Here is a 23,380-nt window from a genome sequence, read left to right on the forward strand (position 1 = left end):
TATTAATGTGTGTTGGGGGCGGGCTGTGGGCAGGCAGAATCCTTGTAGCCTGGGGCTTGGTTTTGGGATTAAGCCTTTCCCACCCTTTTTGATGTGGGGTGGTGCAATCCCATCATGTCTCTGATAAGTGACTTTGTATTAGAGACTTCCCTATTTTGTATATTGGATTAAAAATTTTGAATCTATACTATAAAATGGGGGCAGAACAGGAGCTTGGTCTCTTGGTTTCTGAGATTAGCATTAGAGGAGAGAGCAGAGAGCAGAGAAAGGCCACGTGGAGGAGCAGCCAAGATGGCGGAGTGTTGAGTGAGAAGCCAGTTTGTGCAGGGAGAAGGAAGGAGATGGAGAACAGAGGTGAATAAGTCTGGTGAGCTAGAAACCTTTGATTCTAGGAAACTTGGATAAGTAAGTAGCTTTGTGAGCACTGAATGTGAGTGGATTTTGGAGCCCAGTGTTAGTTTTTACTTGCCTGCCGGGTGCAAGCTAGGATTAAATATAATGGCCCATTAGTTTTTGGCTCCATTGTTTCTTTACCAATTGTCCGAATCCAATGCGAACCTGCATGGGCCAGGCTGCTGTGATGGTAGCCGTGCCTACTGGCTTTACAGGTAGGGCACAGTTTTATTCTTTATGCTGCTATGAATGCTGCCTGTTGGGCAGATAAAATGTATTATGCTCACTTTGTTAAAGAGGCCGTTGCCCAGGTGATATTAATGTGTGTTGGGGTGGGCTAAAGGCAGGCAGAATCCTTGTAGCCTGGGGCTTGGTTTTGGGATTAAGCCTTTCCTACCCTTTTTGGTGTAAGGTGGTACAATCCTATCATGCCTCAGAGAAGTGACTTTGTATTAAGAGACTTCCCTATTATGTATATTGGATTAAGGGTTTGGATTTCTACACTATAAAATGGGAACGGAGCGGGAGTTTGGCTCTTGGTTCCTGAGATTAGCCTGAGAGAGCAGAGAGAGTAGAGCCAGCAGCAGGAGGAGGCCACGTGGAGGAGGCCAGGAAAAGCAGCCAAGATGGCGGAGTGCTGAGTGAGATGCCAGTTTGTGTAGAGTTTGTATCTGGGATAAGGAAGGAGATGGGGAACTGAGGAGAAGAAGGCTGGTGAGCTAGAAACCTTTGATTCTAGGAAACTCGGATAAGTCAGTGGCTTTGTGAGCATGAGTGTGACTGGGTTTTGGAGCCCAGTGTGTATTTTTACTTGCCCGCCGGGTGCAAGGTAGGATTAAAGGCTATGGCCCATCAGTTTTTGGCTCCGCTGTTTCTTTACCGACTGTCCGAATCCAATGCGAACCTGCATGAGTCGGGCTGCTGTGATATTAACCCTGGCCTTGGCTTCTGGCCTTACACTGCCTAATTATTTTTTTCTTTCTATCAGGAAGACTTATCATGCCTCACTCTTCAGGCAGAATAGTCTGTGTCTGATAGTAAAATTAATAGTAAGTGGTCTTTTTTCAGCAGGTGGCATTCCAGCAATTGTGTGACTAGAAAAGATAAGTGTTCTATTTTAAGACTCATAGTGTTTGCCATATGCAAACAATATAGCACGTTTTGAAATGCTTGCTTTTAACTATGGGTTGATTACTCAGGAAGAATACATTAAGAATCAGTAATAACCTTTTTAAAATAATCAACAGAGAAATGACAACTAGACTGCCAATTATGAAACTGTAGTTCTCATGGTTAAATCTGGGATATATTTTTCCATAAGGAGACACAGAGCATTTTTGGAAACTTTTCTCTGCATCCTTGACCAAGGTTTCCAGTTCAACTTTCTATTAAAATATTCCATTTTCTGGAAATCCAGCCAAGAAGGCAGAAAATATGGGAACTGCCCAGGGCCTGGCACAGAGTGGCCACCTAATGGTTGTAGGGTGAACAAAGGGATGATGCCCCTTGCCATATTGATTTTTTGTTATCTTGTCCTATCAAAAGCCTATTAGACAGGTACTTATTAAATGGGAAGACACATCAGTTTGAACACAGAACAGAGACAGTTTGGAGTTTCATCAGTGTGGAAAACACCCCATGTTGTGACTTCTTGGGCTCACTTAGTAAACTCTCAAGTATACCTGTTCAGAGCAGGATAGTTGCTGGTACCTGCCTAGAACTTTCCATGTCTTTTGAGGCTAATTTTTCTAGACAAGAGTCAAAATACTGCCCACTGGGATCAAGCAATACTTCTATGAATACCCACCAACCTAAGGTACATTCAAGAATAAACACAAAACAAATTACTAAGAGTGGGTATTGAAAGGAGCTGGATGGAGACTAATATGTAACTAGAGGAGAAGGTATTCAAAGCAAACAGGGAGCTTACAGTTTCCCTACCAGGTTTGTCCTAACTTAACCAAGCAAATTTTCTTCCTTAGACATTTATTGAACACCTACTATGTGCCAGTCAGTGTTTTAGGCACTAGAGTTACAATGGTAAACAAAACAGCTGCAACCCCTGATTTCATGGAGCTTGCAGCTAGGGGAGTTGATGCTGGTGCAAGAATAGCACATGGTTCCTGAAGGCTGATACCAGCTTCACCGGAGAAGAATGAAAAAGCTCATCTCAACCACTGATGAAAACAGATACACTAGGTTTTTTTCCAGGTCCTAACTGGACGGGCCAGTTTCTCTTCTCACAACAAACAGGATGCTGAGCTAAGGACCAGAATTACAGGCACTTTCACTCACACACACACACACACACACACACACACACACACCCAGGGGATTTTTTTGTTTTGTTTTCTTATTTATAACATTGTTCAAATCCTTGACAGCCACACCCTTATAGAATTCAGTGTGTTTACATAGGGACTTGCAGAACAGCTCTGGTAGAAGAATTTTTAGTCCTGGGGTTTTTCCTCTGTCTTTCAAGAGGTTAAGACACTGCTTTGGATTTTCTTCCAAGATGTCCTGACAAAAGGGTGTGGCGGCCATAGGAAGTTATTATGTCTGATAGACCTTAAGGTCATTAAGCATTATTATTGGCCAATGTCTCAAATATTGGAACCAAGGCAATAGTAACTGCTGACACAACTCACTGCAGAACCAGAGAAACTTTAAATACAGCAGGGGTTCAGCAGGTGGTTTGCAGAGAGAGGAGCGCCCAGGCTCTGGACCGCCTGCTCGCTGTCTCACCTCACCGCCAGCTAGCCTGTGACCTAGCACAAGCCGCTCCCCCTCTGTTAGCCTCCAGGTTGCAGTTTTGAAGAGGCACCAAAGCACCTCCCTCACATGCTTGTTGCAGAGGTTAAAAGAGATAATGACTGAGGGTGCTAGGAGTCCCTCCCTAAATGATGACTTCTATGAATATGATAAGGAGTCAAAAGTTACCAGAAGGATTCAGAGTAACTCTTCTACTTTTCATCCTCAAAAAGACTAATCAATATGTGATCATTATAAAGAAAATTCACCAGCCTTTGAGATCCCAAGCTTTAAGAACACAGCAAAGCTGTGATTGGCTGGCTCAGTAGTAGAACATTGGCCCTGCATGTGGATGTCCCAGGTTCGATTCACAGTCAGGGCACATAGGAGAAGTAACCATCTCTCCACCCCTCATCTTCCTCTTTACCTCTCTCTTTCTGTATCTCTCTGTTTCTCTCTATCTTCTATTCCCACAGCCATGGCTTGATTGGTTCAAGCACATCAGCCTTGGGCTCTGAGGATGGCTCCATGGAGCCTCTGCCTCAAGTGTTAAAAATCATTTGGTTGCGAGCATGGCCCAAGATGGACAGAGCATTGGCCCAGACAAGGGTTGCCGGTGGATCCCAGTTGGGGAGCATATGGAAATCTGTTTCTCTATCTCCTCTCCTCTCTCTTGGAAAAAAAGAAGAAAAAAACAAAAAGACCACAGCAAGCACCACCCACACTGTTGGGAAGCAATCTCAGCATCCTGGAAATTAAACCCCACAGATTAATGACTCACCCATTCTTTTAGACCTGGAGAAGCCAGCAATAGAAGACCAAGAGAAGCTGATAGCAGCAGCATCTGAACAAATGGAAAGTGCAAGAGGGAAACCCGGATAGCAGCTGAAGGTTGTCTCTAATACCTGTGAGTGGTCTACCTCTGAAGGTGACATCTTCCAGGTGGGTCCTGACAGGGGAGTCAGCAAAATCACAAAGCCAGCTGCCAGACAAGGACTTGGAAGAACAGTTTCCCAGTTTCCCCTTCTGTGACAGTGGAGCCTCCTCAGTGCAGGCAAACTGGAATACAAGTTGAAATGAGGAACTGGTTTCTCCCTTCCTTAGAGAATGTTCTAGTTATTTGTTTATGAAAAAGTGTGCAGAGAAGTAAGTTCAGAATCTAAAATCACCTTAGAAAAAGTCAGCTGATTTGTTTCTACTGAACAATGGCAGCTCCAATACAGAAACGAAGCCAATGTGGCTTTTGTAGTTCTCCGTCAGGTGTGCAACAAGAGGCACTGGTAGCCCAGGGAGGCAGGTTTAGGTTTCTAGTCTGTTTGTTTCCTTAAAGGTTGTGAGAATCATTCCTTTCTACCTTCCTTTGCTCAACCTTAAAACACTGTGTGTGGAGCTATTTAATTAGTGGACTGTTTGATAAACATTAATTAATAGGGAACTAATCATCATACTTGGGAAAGTATTTGTGCATCAATTTTCATATAATTAAAATAAAACAGAAAGTATTTGTATTTACCGGCATTCTCATCAGAGCGGTACCCTGAAAAACATCTATTTGGTGGTGAGTTGGAGATTTTGCAGAAGTCCTCACAACGCATGCAGTACTAAAAGAATATTTCTACAGATTCCTTCTAAAAAAAAATGTAAATAAATTCTAATTAAGTCTAATTTACTAGAGTTTTTATTGCTTGGAATCATTCCATACTTGTGAATAAGGTTTCTTTAGGTCAGTGGCTCTCAAAGTGGAGTCCCTGGACCAGTGGCATCAGCATCATGTGGGAACTTCTTTGAAGGCCAATTCTGGCCCCTCCCTACCTCCCGAATCTAAACTCAGGGTGGGGCCAGTGTCTGTCTGAACAAGCACTCCAGGAGATCCTTACTGTATGGCCAATATCCGTGGCCACCATCACAGCCACCTGGCCCATGCAGGTTCACATTGGATTTGATCAGACAGTAATGAAACAATGGAGCCAAGAACTGGTGGGCCATCATCTTTAATCCTAACTTGCACCCGGCGGGCAAGTTAAAACACACACTGGGCTCCAAAACCCATTCATTCAGTGCTCACAAAGCTACTGACTTATCCAAGTTTCCTAGAATCAAAGGTTTCTAGCTCACCAGCCTTATTCACCTCAGTTCCTCATGTCCTTCCTTCTCCCTGCACAAACTCTGCACAAACTGGCTTCTCATTCAGCACTCCACCATCTTGACTGCTTCTCCTGGCCTCCTCCACATGGTCCTTCTCTGCTCTCCTCTCTAATGCTAATCTCAGGAACTGAGAGAAGAAGCTCCTGGTCTGCCCCCATTTTATAGTGTAGAAATCAAAACCTTTAATCCAATATACAAATAAGGAAGTCTCTGATACAAAGTCACTTATCTGAGGCATAATGGGATTTCTCATGAGAGTGCACCACTCTACATCAAAAAGGGTGGGAAAAGCTTAGTCCTAAAACCAAGCCCCAGGCTACAAGAATTCTGCCTGCTCACAGCCCGCCCCAACACACATTAATATAATTACACCCATCCCAAGCAAGAAGGGCAACTAATATCACGTGGGCGAGGGGCTTCCACGTGGGCAGCGCTAACTTTAACAAAGTAAGCATAATATATTTTATCTGCCCAACACTTACACATTTTAAAAATTTGAGAACTGCTGCCTTGGGGGGGGGGAGATTTAATTTATAGATCTCAGTCTTGCGATACCCTTTGTATTAGTCTTTAATTCTCTCACATTAGCTCCAGCTGTGCCACCAGACTGAAAGCAGCATCAAGGGCATTTCTCTATTTTGCCAGCACGAAGCCAGCATAAAATGGTCTGAGCTCTTGCCAAAGCTGTCTAGAAATGAATTGTTTCACTTTAGGGAAAAAGAAAAATAAATAAAGTATTTTGGCTTTCGGTTTGTGGGACCAAGGTCGTCTTATCTTCTAGTCGACTCCCTTATGCACTCATGACTGTAACACTGTCTCTCTTGCAAGATAATGATAATGGGGTACTTGATCTCCATCCAAAGACTTCCAACCTCTGGTTGTAGTTTAAATACAAAAACTAAGAGTCTGCAGAAAGGTCACAAAGAATTTTCAGGGAAAAAAATAGAGCAACCTGTAAGGAGAAAGAGGACAGCAAGGCATTTTGGATGGGGCAGGGACACCCTGGAGGAAAAGCAGTTCCTAGGGTCTGCTTCCCCGTCTAGGTCCTGGGGCAAACTCACTGAACGCCCAGGCGGACTCTCATCTCTCAGGGTGACACACAAAGTTTCTCTCCAGTCCTACCGAGTGGGCAGCTTTCCTCCTGCGTTTCATCTCCCGCTAGGTTACTGGATCTGAAGAAGTTGTGGTTGGCAGAAAGCCATCTGGGAAGTGCCCCCTGCAAAGTCTAACTAATTTTGTATCGTGAATATTCTAAATCTCTGGCTGCAAACTGTGGAGTTTTGATTGCCTCTCCAGCTTAAAAACATTAATCCAATATTAAAAATTAGGAGATTTTACAGAAAGATTTAGAGTGCAATGTTTTTTTAATATTAACCAACCTGGCAACACTAAGTTTCTGTTGCCACACTTCCATATCTATATAAAATAACTAGATCTGAGGACAAGCTCCCTGTTCTGGATGGGACAGCAATGTCCAGTTTACTACACTGTCTGCCACTCCCTGCAGGTGTCCTGATATAGGCGAACGTTTGATGCTATTTATCACTGTACTTGTAGAGTTTTATTTTTCTAGATTCCTGAATCATGATGAAATATAAATTATTTAGTGAGATATATGATGAACTCAACTCTACTCTTGTGGTCTAAAAATCAAAGTCAAAGATTGTTGAATTAGATAATTGTTCATTTTTCAACTCATTGAATTAACTCTATTTCAACAGAAAAAGATAGTTCTTCTGAACCATCTTAGAATTTTTTACTTTATTTTTATAATCTATAAGACTATTTCCCCAGGCTCTGTAGTTATTCTACTTGCTTTTCCTATAGAGGGATAGATTTACTTTTTTTTTTTTTTTTTTTAGATTTACTTTCTTGGTGTTGATTTATGGCCAGGATAGAATTGGACTGGATTTTGATAGTGTGTGGGTTTATGACAAAATATCTAAAATAGAATTTGTTTTGAAAGAAGAAGTGAGAAAAATACAGTGAAGTCCTCAGACTGCTTGCTCAGTGATTTGGGAGACTAAGGGAAATGGAGAAGGAGCTGGAGCCACTGCTGTGGTCACAGAAGCCCCTGAGTGTGGTGCCGTTGAGTAAATGCAAGGTGGAACCCCGTCAGGAAAAATCCTCAGCTCACTGAGATCTTTTATGAGAAACAAAGTCTGCAGCCTTCCCACACAGCTACTGCCAAAGCTTAATGCTGTTTATCAGCTGAAATGAGAAGGTCATACTGCCTGGAATTCCCAATATGTTCCCAATGCCCTCCTCCCTTCTAAATTGCAGGACTGTGCTAACCTCCCCTCTTTGGATTAGGGGTTTACACCAGTAGACATGTTAGTAGCCTCCCTAGATCCACGACCCATGCTCCTTTTCAAAGGACTGTGATTTCCATTTAGGTTTTATGTGCTTTCATCATGCCCTGCTTATTGGGTGAAACATGACCTTGGCTAAGACAAATAGCATTCCAATCCCCTGGCTACTTACATGGATTGTCTTATAAAATGAGCCTGTGAACTAAGCCAGTCTAGTCAATGGGACTCAGGAATTTTGCTGGAATGCTGGGACAAAGACTCTCCTTCCTGATGGATGTGAAAGAGGACTCATGCAACTCTGGGAAGTGTTGGCAACCATGTCGAGATGGCAGGGGCAGAGGGGCCAGTCAGATGCATCTGACATCATGGCAGGGAGAGTGGAGCTAAAAACAAAATGAAACTGAGCATTAGTGACATCATTAAATAGCTGAAACAGTCTTTGTCAAACTCCAGAAAGATATTTCTCTATATCAGGGGTCGGGAAACTATGGCTCGCGAGCCAGATGTGGCTCTTTTGATGGCTGCATCTGGCTCACAGACAAATCTTTAATAAAAAAAAACAATAACGTTAAAAATATAAAACATTCTTGTGCATTACAATCCATTCATTTCCTACCGGTCATGTTCATGGTTGCGGATGGCTGGAGCCAATCACAGCTGTCCTCTGGGACAACACCAAATTTTTATTGGATAATGTGTAACATACACAGGTCGTTGTATGGCTCTCAGGGAATTATATTTTAAAATATGTGGTGTTCATGGCTTTCTCGGCCAAAATGTTTCTCAACCCCTGCTCTATATTTATGTTTTCTTTCATTAAATTTTCTTAATTGTTAAGCCACTCTGAGTCGTGCCTTCTTTGCTTGCATCCAGATGAATCCTCACTGCTATAAAAGTGCTAGAGAGGGCTCTATTGGTTCCTCTTCCTACCTTCTGGAAACATTGCTCTCAGGACGAGGCAGCTTTCATCATCTTCCTTTGATCTGAACCACTTTAGACTGTATCTGGAGCATAACCTCCTGTAGATTTCTGGTCTGTAGGTGGCACCAATCCTTGCTTTCTAGTGGCCATGGCTGTTGTTCTTTAATGTGAATCCTTTGTTGGTAACTATATTAATTTTCTATTACTGCATTAGAAAACTACCATAAATTCAACAGCTCAAAGACACACACTTGTTATCACCAAGTTGCTGTGGGTTTGGAGTCTGGGCACATTTTTGCTGGGTCTTCTGCTCACTGTCTCAAAGCTACAATCATGGTGTTGGCCAGGCTGCACTCCTTTCGGAAGTTCAGGGTCTTCTTCTAATCTCTCGTGGTTGTTGGAAGAATTCAGTTCCTTGTGGTTGTAGGTCTGTGGCTTTCAGGCTCCAGACCACATGCTCCTATCCATGAGCAGTTCACACCCATGCTTCTTCAAGACCAACAGGACAGTCTTTCCCTCTAGTCCGGTAAAATGGAGTCTAACAGATATATTGTTGCCTTATCCTGGGAGAGACATTGCATCACCTTTGCCATATTCTATAAGTTAGAAGCACACAGGCTTTACCCACACTTGAATGGAGGGGGTTACACCAAAGTGTGACATTAGGCTGTATCCACCACAGTCATTTCAATAGTAATTTAGTTTTGTTTCTTTTTTTTTTCTAAGTGAGATGAGGGGAGTTAGAGACACAGACTCCCACATGCGGCCCAACCGGGATTCACCTGGCAACCCTGTCTAGGGCCAATGCTCTGCTCATCTGGGGCTATGCTCACAATCGAGCTATTTTAGTGCCTGAGGTGGAAGTCTGTGGAGCCATCCTCAGTGCCTGAGCCAATATGTTCGAACCAATTAAGCCATGGCTGCAGGAGGGAAAGAGAGAGAGAAAGAGAGAGAAGGGGAGGGAGAGGGGAGGAGAAGCAGATGGTCACTTCTCCTGTGTGCTCTGACTGGGACTCGAACCTGGAATTTCCACACACTAGGTAACACTCTACCACTGAGCCAACTGGCCAGGGGCTAGTTTTCTTGAAATATGTATGTGGCTAGGTTATGTCCCCAACTTCTCACACCATACTTTTCTTTTACTTTCTTTTTTTTTTTTTTTTTTTTTTTTTTGCATTTTTCTAAAGCTGGAAACAGGGAGAGACAGTCAGACAGACTCCCGCATGCGCCCGACCGGGATCCACCCGGCACGCCCACCATGGGGCGACGCTCTGCCCACCAGGGGGCGATGCTCTGCCCATCCTGAGGGTCGCCATGTTGCGACCAGAGCCACTCTAGCGCCTAGGGCAGAGGCCACAGAGCCATCCCCAGCGCCCGGGCCATCTTTGCTCCAATGGAGCCTTGGCTGCGGGAGGGGAAGAGAGAGACAGAGAGGAAGGCGCGGCGGAGGGGTGGAGAAGCAAATGGACGCTTCTCCTATGTGCCCTGGCCGGGAATCAAACCCGGGTCCTTCTTTTACTTTCTAATATCAGATTGGCCTGAACAATGGTTTTAATGTTTCTGAGGAGAAGAAGCCAGAGTGGAACAGTGGAGGTAAACCAAGAGCCCCACACCATTGAGACCCACGAAGTAGGCACAGCTGAGGTTCCACAGCTCCTTAGGCACCCTGGCCTCTGTCAGCCCATCTATGTTGGCCAACACCTCACAGAGACATCGTGGGGTTTATTTTTCTGTTTAATTTGAGTGGGGGTTGCTTTGAACTCTACTTGATATTCAACAGGGGTTCACAATAATGCTTAGATTTATGTGAATGAATTTATTTTGGTATTGACCTAACCAGCAACAAATCACATACCTTGGAAAGTATGGAGATGATGAGATTTAGGTGTGAAATTTATTTCTAAATTGTGCTGAAGTCCTAGGCTGCTGCTGAGCCACCCAGCACATTTCAGCCAGCTCAACTCAACTAATATTTTTTGTTGTTGTTGTTGTATTTTTCTGAAGTTGGAAACAGGGAGGCAGTCAGACAGACTCCCGCATGCACCCAACTGGGATCCACCCGGCATGTCCACCAGGGGGCGATGCTCTGCCCATCTTGGGGCGTCGCTCTGCCGCAATCAGAGCCATTCTAGCACCTGAGGCGGAGGCCACAGAGCCATCCTCAGCACCCGGGCAAACTTTGCTCCAATGGAGCCCTGGCTGTGGGAGGGGAAGAGAGAGACAGAGAGGAAGGAGAGGGGGAGGGGTGGAGAAGCAGATGGGCGCTTCTCCTGTGTGCCCTGGCCGGGAATCGAACCCAGGACTCCTGCACGCTGGGCCAACACTCTACCACTGAGCAAACCGGCCAGGGCCTCAACTCAACTAATTTTTAGAGATGACATTTCTGATGTGACCAAGTTTGCCTCCTTTGTTAGAATGTTCACTGTGAAGAAGTTAACGACTGCAATACCAACCCTGGAAATGAGTTTTAAAAGCCTGATAGGAGGTCAAATAAGCTTGTGAATTTTATTTTAAAATTTAGTAAAGCTAGAACAGATAATTTGGCTAGAAATTATCGTGTTTTAGGTTCGTGTGCATGTGTGTGTGTGATTTAGGACCCACTGTTAGATTTCATTCACTTATGATTTCTGCCCTCAAGTAATAATTCTAGCATGATTATGTCAAAATTATCCCCACAGTAGCCAATTGTGGTGTTACAAACAGAGAATTAAGACTTCAGGTGGTGAATAAGCAGAAGCAGCAGGAGCCCTAGAAATGGAGAGGCATAAACATTCCCCCCTCCTGAAAATGTTCCTGAGGACAGCGAAGGAAGTGGGAGGACAGAGAGAGAGAGCCTGGCTTGTTATGTAAGCCAGAATCATTTCTAAATGAAAGAAAGATGGATCTAATTTTCTCCAATGACACTCATAAATCTTTCTCAAGCAAAAGGACACCGTGGGAAGGGTTTTTATTCAAAATGCATTACACATTATTTCCTGTACAACCTTCATACAGTCATTATATGAGATAGAGTCATTCTTAAACTTTTATAGGAAAAAAGCCCTTTACCTGATTTTATTTTTCATTTTCTTTGCATGCAGGAATACTTTTCAGGTTATTGTGTGAGGGATTATATAATCAGAAACTGATTTGTACATGAAATAGCCTGGTAAGTGCATTTTCTGGGAGATGATCCGTGTGCAAGGTTGATTATAGTACATGAGAAATTTAAATGTTCACTTGCAATTGCAATGAATTGGTTTTAATTTTATTTTTGGTAGAGCTTGCCATAATCAATGACTACATATTTTGTTTAACAACAGGATTAACCTATGTGCATAAAGACTCAACCTCTCACAAGGTCACGCAAATTAACTCAGAAAAGAGTCTGTGGGTCAACATGGCCCTGTCTGAAAAATAAAGTTTTATATTCTTATTTTCTGCTTTTCGTAGATAAGGAGAATTTTTTATATGCAGTATGCATTAATTTTAATTCTCCTGCTATTTTTCTGGTCAAGATAGAGAATTGTGGGCTAAATTAGAGGTCAGGCGGGTTAATAGGTATCAACTGTAGCCCAAAAAAGCTCATGGTGGTAAGTGTGGATAGCAGTGTACAGAGAAGACCACAAGTTTCTGCCTTTGGTTTGTGTTAATCAACATTTCAGTTAGTGTTTGGATGATGAAAGAGAAGTTTTGTTTTTCAGATTTCTAGATGCCACGGTGATAGAGCATGTGGCGAATGAAATAAGACAAATGAATCAGAATTACACAAGACAACCTCCATCACTGATTGGAATAAAGAGAGAAATCCTGGAAGGGGGTATATGATTGGTATACACGTTGAAAAGGATTTAAGGTTTTATTTATTTTATTTAAATTTTAGATAGTAAAAACATTTAAAAAAATCATACAGACAAGAAAATAAGAATGTCCCATGTACTTTCTAACTGCTAATCTTGTGACATGGTTTCTTATAGATTTTTTTTTATAAATAAATTTTTATTTTAATGGGGTGACATCAATAAATCAGGGTACATATATTCAAAGAAAACATTTCCAGGTTATCTTGTCATTTAGTTCTGTTGCATACCCATCACCCAAAGAGAGATTGTCCTCCGTCACCCTCTATCCAGTTTTCTTTGTACCCCTCCCCCTCCCCATCTCCCTCCTCCCTTCCCCCCCACCCCCCATAACCACTCCCCTCCTGTCCAAGTCTCTTAGTCTTGTTTTTATGTCCCACCAATGTATGGAATCCTGCAGTTCTTGTTTTTTTCTGATTCACTTATTTCACTCCGCATAATGTTATCAAGATTCCACCATTCTGCTGCAAGTGATCCCATGTCATCATTTCTTCTAGCTGAATAGTATACCATGGTGTATATGTGCCCCATCTTCTTTATCTAGTCTTCTATTTTTTTTTACAGTGATTAAAAGCCTTTAAGCAAACTCTTGGCCAATACAGCAAGAATCCATAAAAGAGCAGTGTCCTTAACATGTTCACCAAGTCCAAGTTGGCCCCATCACTATGCCAAATTCCTGAAAAATGCAACCCAACCACAGTTCAGTCTGTTAGGAGCTGTCACAGGGAACAGGAGTCCAGGAAAAGTCCACATCCAGGAAAAGTCCTCATGGCACTGGAATTGTTGTCACCATTCTATACTTTGCAGCTCATGTCCAAGTCCCAATGACTGCTGCTTCTAGCTGGTAATGATTCAGGTAGACTGGAAAAGCTATTTGCAGCATGCATGGATATGGAGCTTCTGTTCTCCTCTGCCTGGAGAGATGAGACCAGGTTGCTTTTCCCTGGAGCTCTGCGACTGTGGCATGGTCAAAAGAACCTTGGGATACACTAAGCTGGGTGGCAAAGGTAGATTCATAATAGAAGTTGGCAAAAGGGGGAAAGAGAGCTCTAAATTAGGAGTAGGTCCCAGCCTGAAATATGAGTGGGGCATTGAGGTAGGAGGGATAAAGGAAACACTATATATTAAGCAAAGCAGCAGAAAATAGGACTATCAACACCCACAACAGAGATCTTTGAGGGAAGAATAAAAAACCTGACTATTCAGGCAAAACATAGTTAAGTGGCCCTTGTGCAAATGAGATCAGTTTACCTGCTTCTTGGAAGAAATACCCTAGGCTCGTTCACAGTGTGGTAGATGGGGCCGATGGCCCTGGGCACCTTCAGCCTTCAGTGGCCAACCCCAGCTTTCTGGGCAAGGTTAGGTCATAGGTGGCTGGAGCAGGGCTGGAAGAGACTGAACCCTCCCTTAGAGGAGCGAGGGGGAAGCCCACCTTCCAGTGTCCCTGTTTCCGCACAGCAGAGGCATGGAAGCCTGGCAGGCTTTAGCTCAATGACCTTCCTTTCCACTATTGAAGCAGGACCCAGATGGCATCCTATGAGACCCCTTTGGGGCACTGGAGCCTTTAAGGGTGTATCCTAAAAGCTGGTAGTTCCCCTGATCTCTATTGGGCTTTTTCTGCCTCTAGGTATCTTAAAAGCCATGCTCAGAAGATCTCGCTGAGGGGTTTGAGGATCCCCATCTACCTATATAAATCTTTTCCATATATCTGGAGCTATTTGGAAAAAGACAAAACAGTGTTATTAGCTGGATCTAATAAAGAAGGTAGTAGTTTGCAGGTGAAAAAGATTTGGTGTCTCCTGTTCATCAGCATTCAAAAGAAATGTAATTTTTTTTTTAAGTAAGAAGCATGATATGGTAGACCCGTAGGAGTTCCAGGATATGACTACCCCCTTTTAAATTTTTTTTTTAATTGACCTTAAAATGTTTGCTGAGTACACTTTAATAATACCTTAACTTTAAAGATTGTAAGCATGACAAAATACAGTAAATGCTTTTGCTCCATATGCAGGAGCATTTTCAGTTTAGCCAGTTTAGGAAATCCAATAATAGAACAATGCATACAGACAATGAGCTATAACATGCTTAGCAGCCTCTCCTGTTCTGACAGAGGTTACTATAGATCCGGAATATGTATCCACTATAATGTGGACATACGACTGTTTGCCAAATGAAGGTATATGAGTAACATCCATCTGCCAAAGTTGTCCTGGTAGGGGTCCTTGAGGGTTAACTCCAAATGAAGGGGCAGTATAGGACCCCTTGGACAGGATTTCCCAATCTGCTGTGCTGCTTCCCGAGAAAGTTGAAACTGTTTACACCGGGCTGCAGCGTTCTGGTGATGAATAGTATGAGACTGACTTGCTAATTCTGTCATGGTTGCTCCCTATAATTTTCTTTTGGGTAGCTTGATCAACAAGGGCATTCCTAGGCCCTGGCTGGTTGGCTCAGTGGTAGAGCATTGGCCTGGTGTGCAGGATTCCCAGATTCGATTCCCAGTCAGAGCACACAGAAGAAGCGCCCATCTACTTCTCCACCCCTTCCCTTCTCCTTCCTCTCTGTCTCTCTCTTCCCCTCCCGCAGCCAAGGCTCCACCAGAGCAAAGCCACCCCGGGCACTAAGGATGGCCCCATGGCCTCTGCCTCAGGCACTAGAATGGCTCTGGTTGCAACAGAACAACGCCCCAAATGGGCAGAGTATCCCCCCCCCACCCCCCGTAGGCATGCCAGGCGGATCCCGGTCAGGCACATGCGGGAGTCTGTCTGACTGCCTCCCCATTTCCATCTTCAGAAAAATACAAAAAATAAATAAATAAAATAAAAAATACAACAACAACAACAAAAAAGAGATAGAGGAAAAAAAAAAGGGCATTCCCTTGTGCTAAAGCTCCAGGGAGCATGGAGTGAGCTTGAGTATGTCCTATGAAACATGGAACTCTATGTTGACATATAAGTCTTTGAAGAAGGAGGAACTGCTGAAATAGTTCATCAGCATTTGTCCCTAAGACAGCAGTCTTTATAGTGGAAATACCATAAGTAAATATTTGCTGTCTGTCTATAGATTTTTTTTATAGATTTTTAGAAACTGTATATGTGTGTGCACTCATACAAATATGTATATTTATATATTTTGAATTTTTATATAAGTAATACAAAATACATTGTCCTGTGGAAAAAAATATTAGAGGTATTATTAAATCCTGCTGTGATCTGGATATGTGTCTTCCTAAAATTCATAGGTTGAATTCTAACCTCCAAAGGTGATGGTATTAGGAGGTGATTGGGTCATGACCCTCATGGACAGGATTAGTGCTCTTGTATTAATAAAAGATGCTCCAGAGAGACCCGTTGTCCTTTTTCCCATGTGAGGGCACAGAGAGAAGATGCCAGCTATAAACTTGAAAGTTTGCCCTAACCGGATACTAGATTTGTCTTGATCTTGGATTTCTCAGCCTCCAGAACTGTGAGAAATAAAATTCTTGTTCTTTATAATAAACCACCCCATCTGTGGCTTTCTTTTATTGGAGCCTGAATGGTGAGATAAATTCTCCTTGACTTCCCTTTTGATTTTTCACTTCCCAACAAGTTCTCAGAGTTGAGTGGTATTGTTTTGCATGTTTAAAAAATTTATAGAGATGGCTACAGTGCTGCATAATTATTATTTTGCAAGTTGTGCTTTTCACTCAGCAGTATTTTTGAGATATAAGCATGTTGATACATTCCTTCTCACTGAGAGTTAAGAATCTAGGTCCTGGCATAACCTATGGGTCCTTCTGTTACTTCTAGGTCTCATCTCCTATTACATTGCCCCTCCTGCTGCACTGGCCCTCTTGCTACTCCTTGAACACATTTAGATGTGTTTTTACCTCAGGGCCTTTGCACTTGCTGTTTCCTCTGTTTGGGCTGCTCTTCTATTAATATACATATGCCTGCCTAACCCACACTTTTCAAGCCTTCTCTCCAGTGCCACTTCTCAATAAGGCCTTCACAACACCTAGTTTATACGGTTCAACATCATAAACCCTACTGTACTCTACTGTTTTCCCCGTAACAGTTATCATTTTTCTAACACACTAAAGAGTATTAATCATACTTGTTATCTTTATTTTCAACTCACTTCATTAGGAGATGGGCCTCGCAAAGACAGAAATCTATGTGCATACAAATTTATTTTAACATTAAAAATTAATGTATTTTATGTAATTAAAAAATTAATAACAAAGATGGATCATACGATATTGTGCAATTGTTTGTCACCAGTGTTGTTTCTGTTCCATTATGTCGCTCTCTGATTCTTCTCTGACTCCAATTATACATGTTTGGACTCTGTTTCACATGTCTATTGTATTCTGTTCTGTGATTTCCATCTTTCTCTGCCCCCACCTTTTTAACTTAAGGGCTACAGTTTGAAATTTTTCATTAACCTATTTTTTTATTTCACTAATTCTGCCTTCAACCTCTAGTCTACTGTCAAACTCATACATGAGTACTTGATTTCAGATAAGTAATTTGTTCATTTTTAGGCTTTTATTTTAATATTTTTATAGATTGTGATTTTTAAAAAATTTTCTTCATCTTCCTCTCATTTTCATGGGAGAAGTAATATAATAATAATTTATTATATTTATCATAGTTACTTTAAAGTTATTGTCTGCTAACTATGATATATAGATTGTATGTGGTGGGCCTAATTCTGTCTCTTTTTTTTTTCTTGATTATGAGACATTTTTTCATGCCTGATCTTGAAATGATTTACGGTTTTTGATTGGGTGTCACATACACAATTTATATAAAAGAAGCAATATTATAGCCAGGGAGTTCTTGCTCTTTCCTTTATTTGGTAGCTAGATTGAAGTGTTGCTCACCTCAATCTGATCAGATTTTTAGTAAGGGCTGGGTAGCTGCCTTGGGTTCAATTCAGTCCACTTCTGGTAGATGTCCCAAGATCTAGTGCTCATTACAGAGATCTCCCTCTAGTGGCATTTTGCTGCCTAAGCACTGTGAGACGGGGAGATTATCTTTCCAGCCCAGCCCAGACTCCTGCTGCCTCAGCACTTAGTAAATGCCTTATGAAAATAATGGGCATGCATTTGAAGCTCCTCTGTATTTCATCTGTCATAGCAATGCATGTAACTTTCAAAAGGTTCCTGGCTTTTCCTGCCCCCTAGCAGTGTTTTTTTTTGTCTGTGTCAAGCCAGTCCCCAGTTTATACCAGATTTATGGTATGTCCCCAGGGAAGAAAATAGCTAACAATCTCAGTGCACTCTTCGACTTAGATGAAAGAGATGTCTTGGCTCCAGTAATTAATAGCAGCTTTGCCCATCCACTTCTACTCTGAATTTATATAGGGCCCACATGTTTCAACTTCTCTGAGTTACTTGGAACTCACAAACAAGTGGATATGCAAACAACTTTTTGACACTTGTTTTTTAATATCCCAGAACCATGTACATGTAAGTTATAAAAACAATAACCAGCACCACAACAAGATCAAAATAATTTATTGAGCATGTATTATATTTTTGGTGTTTTCCTAATCCTTTTCTCAGAAACTTCACAATAATTTGTATTGCTTAACAGATACAGAAATTGAAGTTTTAAGAGTTATAGGACATTGTCCAGTATCACTCAGCTCCCAGCTCATCAGTGGCTATAATTTAAACCAGACCTATTTGACTTCTGTTACTCTTAATCGATATACTATAAATATTTGTCAAAAGAAGGACATTAGGAGTTATAAGTCAGATGGCATAATTATTGGTGCCTTTGTTATATATCACAAACCTGTTCACACTGAAAAGCAGATGTACTATAAGGACCATTCACTACCATATACAATTCTTATTTAATGCCAAACTGTGAAGAATATGAATAATGTCTTGGTGATTATCAGGACAGATCTTTCTATCATTTATTTTCAGTATTATTTCAAATGGACTCTTGCTATTCCCCCAAATGATTAGATTTCAAAATGTTTAAGGGCCAATATTTAAGCACTAATTTAATTTTTATCACAATTTTTCATCTGCAGAATTGTGTACAGAATGGGGCAAAAGTAGGCTACAGTTATAAGTATCCAAAACATAGAGTTTACTCTTGTATTACTATTTATTAATTATAATATTATTTTCATGTGAATTTGTGGAAAGACATAAAAGCAACTTAATACACAGTATCTGTTGAGTAAGGCTAGCTTTGCTAAATTTTGCTAAATTCTGTTTCTAACTATTCTTTCCCCGTCTTAGCATTACCCAGAGATTAGGGAAATAAGGGCATCCTCCACTCATTGTTCCTGCATGTTTTTCTTGTTTCTTTCTTTCTTTCTTTTTTTTTTTTTAAGTGAGAGTAGGGGAGACAGAGAAACAGATTCCCTCATGCACCTGGACCAGGATCCACCTGGCAACCCCTTTCTGGGGCTGATGCTCTGCTCATCTGGGGCCAGTTTGTCAGTCCTCTTTCTTTCTAGCAACAGCCTCTAGCAACTAGAGAGTGCTCTTTCTGCCTCCTGCTTTCCACCTTCTGGTCATATCACAGTAAAGGGGCTTCCTAAAGTTCAAGGAAATGGACAGGAGAAACCTTGAATTGGATGGAACTCTATGGTATTTCTTCATTCTACGTATACATCCTTTTGCTATTGAAGAGAGTTGTTTCTGTGCTGATAATTGATTTTCTATGTCTCATCTCTACCCCAAGACTGTAAAATAATTTCCTGCTCAAAAATAGCTTCCTACTTCTTACAGAATTAAACTGAGATCTCTTCAAACCCTTTCACCTCTGGCTTCAGCATGCTTTTCCAATCTTTTCTTCCATTACTATCCCTTGACTCCTAAGCCCTGGAATAAGCATCTTCCCCAGACATACCTGTAGCTCTTTTTTCTTTATGTTGTCCCCTTTGCCCAGAATGCCCTTCTTAAATCTAACCTCTTTACTTAAAATTTTATCAGTATCTGTAACTGAAAGTAATTCTTTCTTTTTTCTATCAAACACTTTTATTTTATCTTGGGCTTATAAGATCAACCTTTTAATAATACGCTCGTAGCCAGGTCTTTAGTGGATTATTTTAACAGCAGGCACTGGGATTACTCTTAGTGAGGGAACACACGGATACACTGATAAGGTATTTGTATGAGAAGATGGCCCTGGATTCTGCAGGAGCCAAGAGAACAAAGGTGATGGTTATACTCGTTTGAAGGATACAAGGAGATGAATATCTTTGTGCTTTTGAGAAGAAAAATTGAGGAGAGGAGAGGAAGAGGAGAGTGTATGTGTGCAGTTAGAAACAAACCAGCCAGATGTATACTATGGCTGGGTTGATTCAGGGCTGAAGTGGCTTTTCAGAGACCCTGGATGCTTGGTTGCCTATAAGATATCTTAAGAACAAAGAAATCCAATGTCTAACCTGAACTTGCAATTCAGTTTGAAGCACAATGCACTACTAGTTGCTAACCTCTCCTTTGTAAACCTTCAGTAAATTTTACTATAACCGGAAATATTTCAAGTGTGTGTTCGTGTGCATATTTGGGTGTGCGTCTATGTTTGTGTGAAGGTCTAAAAAGGGGCTGAGTTCCATGTTCCTGCCACAGCGGCACCAAACTGAGTCAACACAGGCAGCAAAGCAAGAGCCTGGAGCCAGACAAGATTATTCCAATGACCCACTGGAATTGGCAGAAATCTTAAGATAGGCATTGAAGCTTGGAAAGTGGCTCAAGCCAACCTCTTTGAGGTTGCAGGAAAGAGCTATATATATGTCCTTGTCTTGTCTTATTTGCTAAATGACATGCTTCTAAGAAGACAAAGCTCATACATATTCCATTCATCTAAAAGATCCTATGAGGTAATTTTGGTAATAATAACAAAAATCATGAAAACAATGCTACCATTGCATCATCATAATACATTATAGATTCCATCTACTTACAAATGATAGAGGCATGAACTCAAAAGTTAAAAAGTCTAGATTGATTTTCAAATTTTCTACATTCTAGTTATGTAACAGTAGGCATTTTTCTCTATGAACCTCTGATTTCACATATGCAACATGAAAAATACCACCTCTAACTCATAGGCTTGCAGTGAAAATCAAATTTAGTTGTTGACTCAACAAGTATCTACTGAGTGGAGTCCATGTGCAGAGTCCCCCGCTTCAGTGGTTCCGGCCGTTCCTAGGACGGCAACTTCGGTCCTTTCTCCTAACTGGGGGGCCGGGCTCTCACCCCTCGGGACCCCGCCTTGGATGACTGTGTTGTCTCAGCTTGCTTCTGCCTCTTCTCTGTTCTACTGCTTGTCTCACAATGGCAGGGAGTAATGGTTTTTATTTAAAAAGTATTAAAATGTTTTTTTTTCCTGAAATTTCCAAACCTGATCAGCACACTTACTCACTTGCTGTGTTCTTAAAGTGATGATCTTTGTATTTCATCAACTATTATTACTTGACACAAAGTCTGGTGAAGCTGGGTGGAGAGAGAAGTTCAGTGACACTATGGTGTCGAACTCAAAGCTCCAACCACCACCTTGTGTCCCTGGACCTGCTTTAGTGCCCCTTTCTCATGGGCGAGTGCCTTCCCTACCTAGGACGGGGCCCAAAAGGATACAGGTTGGGGGAGTTTTCCCTTCCGTTTTGGGAGTGAGAATTGGAGGATGAATGCTAACTGTAACTTGCATCTCTGACCATCTTTGACATGCTTGAGTCTGGAATGGACACTGGGGATAGGCTTCTTTTTAGGATCCTTGCTATACCTGGGTGTTTATTTTTCCATCAAAGTCAACTCACTGTTGGAAAGAAGAGGTAATTACCAGGTGGCCTCTGTTTCCTTAGCAAACACTTGTTAAACACTTACTTTGTTGTGGACACTTTTCTAATTGTTGTACAATATTATCTCAGTTAATTCTATAAAAACCCTCTGAAACGAGCATTCTCATTGTCCCCATTTTACTGGATGTTAATAAAACCTAGAGATGTTAAGCTACTTGCCCATGGTTGCACAGGAAAGAGTGGATTTAGGACTTGAACCCAGGTCCTCTGACTTCAGAGCCCCTCATTTTGCTGTCCTGCATGTGGCCCTGGGCTCTAGACCATTATCCACAGCTCTCAGTGAGGGCTGGGCATGGGGTACTAGGACTCAAGCACAACACTGTTGTGAAATTCTTACTGTAGGTTGTCTGGAGTTCCATTATATTTCAAGGAGTGTTTAGAGGAGCAGGACGAAATCAAGAACTCCTGTGGGAACTTCAGGACAATCTGGGCAGGCCCTTATCACAAGCAGAGTTGCCTGGTGTAGACCTTTGATTATGTCAGTCTATCCTCTTGGGTTTGTGGATCCCCAGTTCATGTGCTTTGAATGTTAAGGTTGGGTCCAATATTTTGGGAGGCTCTTTGCTCTTGTAGCAGAGCGGACAAGGCCATGCTAACAGTGAGGTGTTCCAGTTCTGCGGGATAACAAAGTCCTCCTAGAGATGGCCAGCCTTCGTCACTTTGCTGTCACTGGAGTGCAGCAGAGAAGTCGCAGTGCTGACAAATCCTCTCACATCACCTGCGCCGATGCTCACTGAGCAGCTGCCCAGAGCCAGCACATGCCTCTGCACTGAGTCCCTCCTTGTCAGTGTTTGCCTGGCTGGCCGCTTTTCCATCTCCTTTGTGCAGATGGCTGCGGTAAGACTGAAATTGCACCAAGTGGAAGAATCATGAGGAAAGGGTGAATCTGGCAACGTTTTTGTACACAATGCTTGTTTCTGAAACATGCGAATGGGATCTGTAAAGCATGAAAGCGGTGTCCCCCTTGCCTATGAATCTAAGTAACCTATCTGCTGTCTTTTCTGGGGAAGTTAATGTGCTGCCCTGGGCATTACAGAGTCTTCCTAGCTTTGGAAAGTTAATTGTACTTGAAGAAGTCTTAAACATCGTCATAATAATCAGTTATACCCAGTGGTAGGATTCAAATTATTTAACAACTGGTTTTCTGCCCTATTAGCATTTTAAGTATAAAAAAGAATATACTGAAAGGTAGTTTATTATTTCATGCATTTAATACTTAAATAAGAACAATAAAAGAGGCACAAAAGACTACATTATATTGTAAGAAAGAGTTTCAAAATACTAATGAAAAAATATTAAATAATAACTGACAAAAAACAATAAAACTATTATTTAAGACATTTCCAATGACAGCTTGTCACCAGCTGGTTGTTTGGCACTTTTTATCTTTATGTTATATGTTTGTTTACGGAAGTAACAAACACGAGGGAATTTAAATGTAGTATTTCATCAAAGGTATAATGAGTTTTATCAAATGAATTAATAAACATTACAAGCATAGTTCTGTCAAAGTTTTTTCACCTATGGACGGAATGAACATTACCACGGGTGCTAAGAATGTGCTGTTGCACAGATGAATGTTTAAAAAGAGTGAGGAATGTAAATTTGTGATTTCCACATTGGGTGGCTACCCAGGTGCCCACCTTAGAGAGATCCCTGATTACAAGTGCCATCTTAACAACCAGTTCACCAAACTCAACAAAAATTAGGTATCAGTTCTGCTGAACTGGTGCAAACTGGCTGAATCCCATCACTAATTATACCTTGAGATCCAAATCTTTATCATTGTTTAAATATTAATAAGAAAAAATGTAGCTATTTGGGGGGGGGGTGAGTGAGTGTGCATAGGAATATATTATTCTTTGTTAGTCATGGTCATCACTTTGACCTACCATGGAAAATTGGTTAATTGCCTTTTTTTTTTAATATAATAGGGTTAATTTAAAAGAGATCCTTATTTTCTCTTTTCTAGTGCCAAATGTGGTCATTATCTTCTCAGAGTTGGAGTCCAATTTGAACAAATGAGAGAGAGGGAGTATTTGTGTGCAAAAAGTATTTCTTCTTTTTTCTTCTCTTCTCTTCTCTTCTCTTCTCTTTTCTTCCCCTCCCCTCCCCTCCCCTCCCCTCCCCTCCCCTCCCCTCCCCTCCCCTCCCCTCCCCTCCCCTCCCCTCCCCTTCCCCTTCCCTTCCCTTTTCTTTTCTTTTCTT

This window comes from Saccopteryx leptura, chromosome 2 (assembly GCF_036850995.1).
Source record: "Saccopteryx leptura isolate mSacLep1 chromosome 2, mSacLep1_pri_phased_curated, whole genome shotgun sequence".
Lineage (NCBI taxonomy): Eukaryota > Metazoa > Chordata > Mammalia > Chiroptera > Emballonuridae > Saccopteryx > Saccopteryx leptura.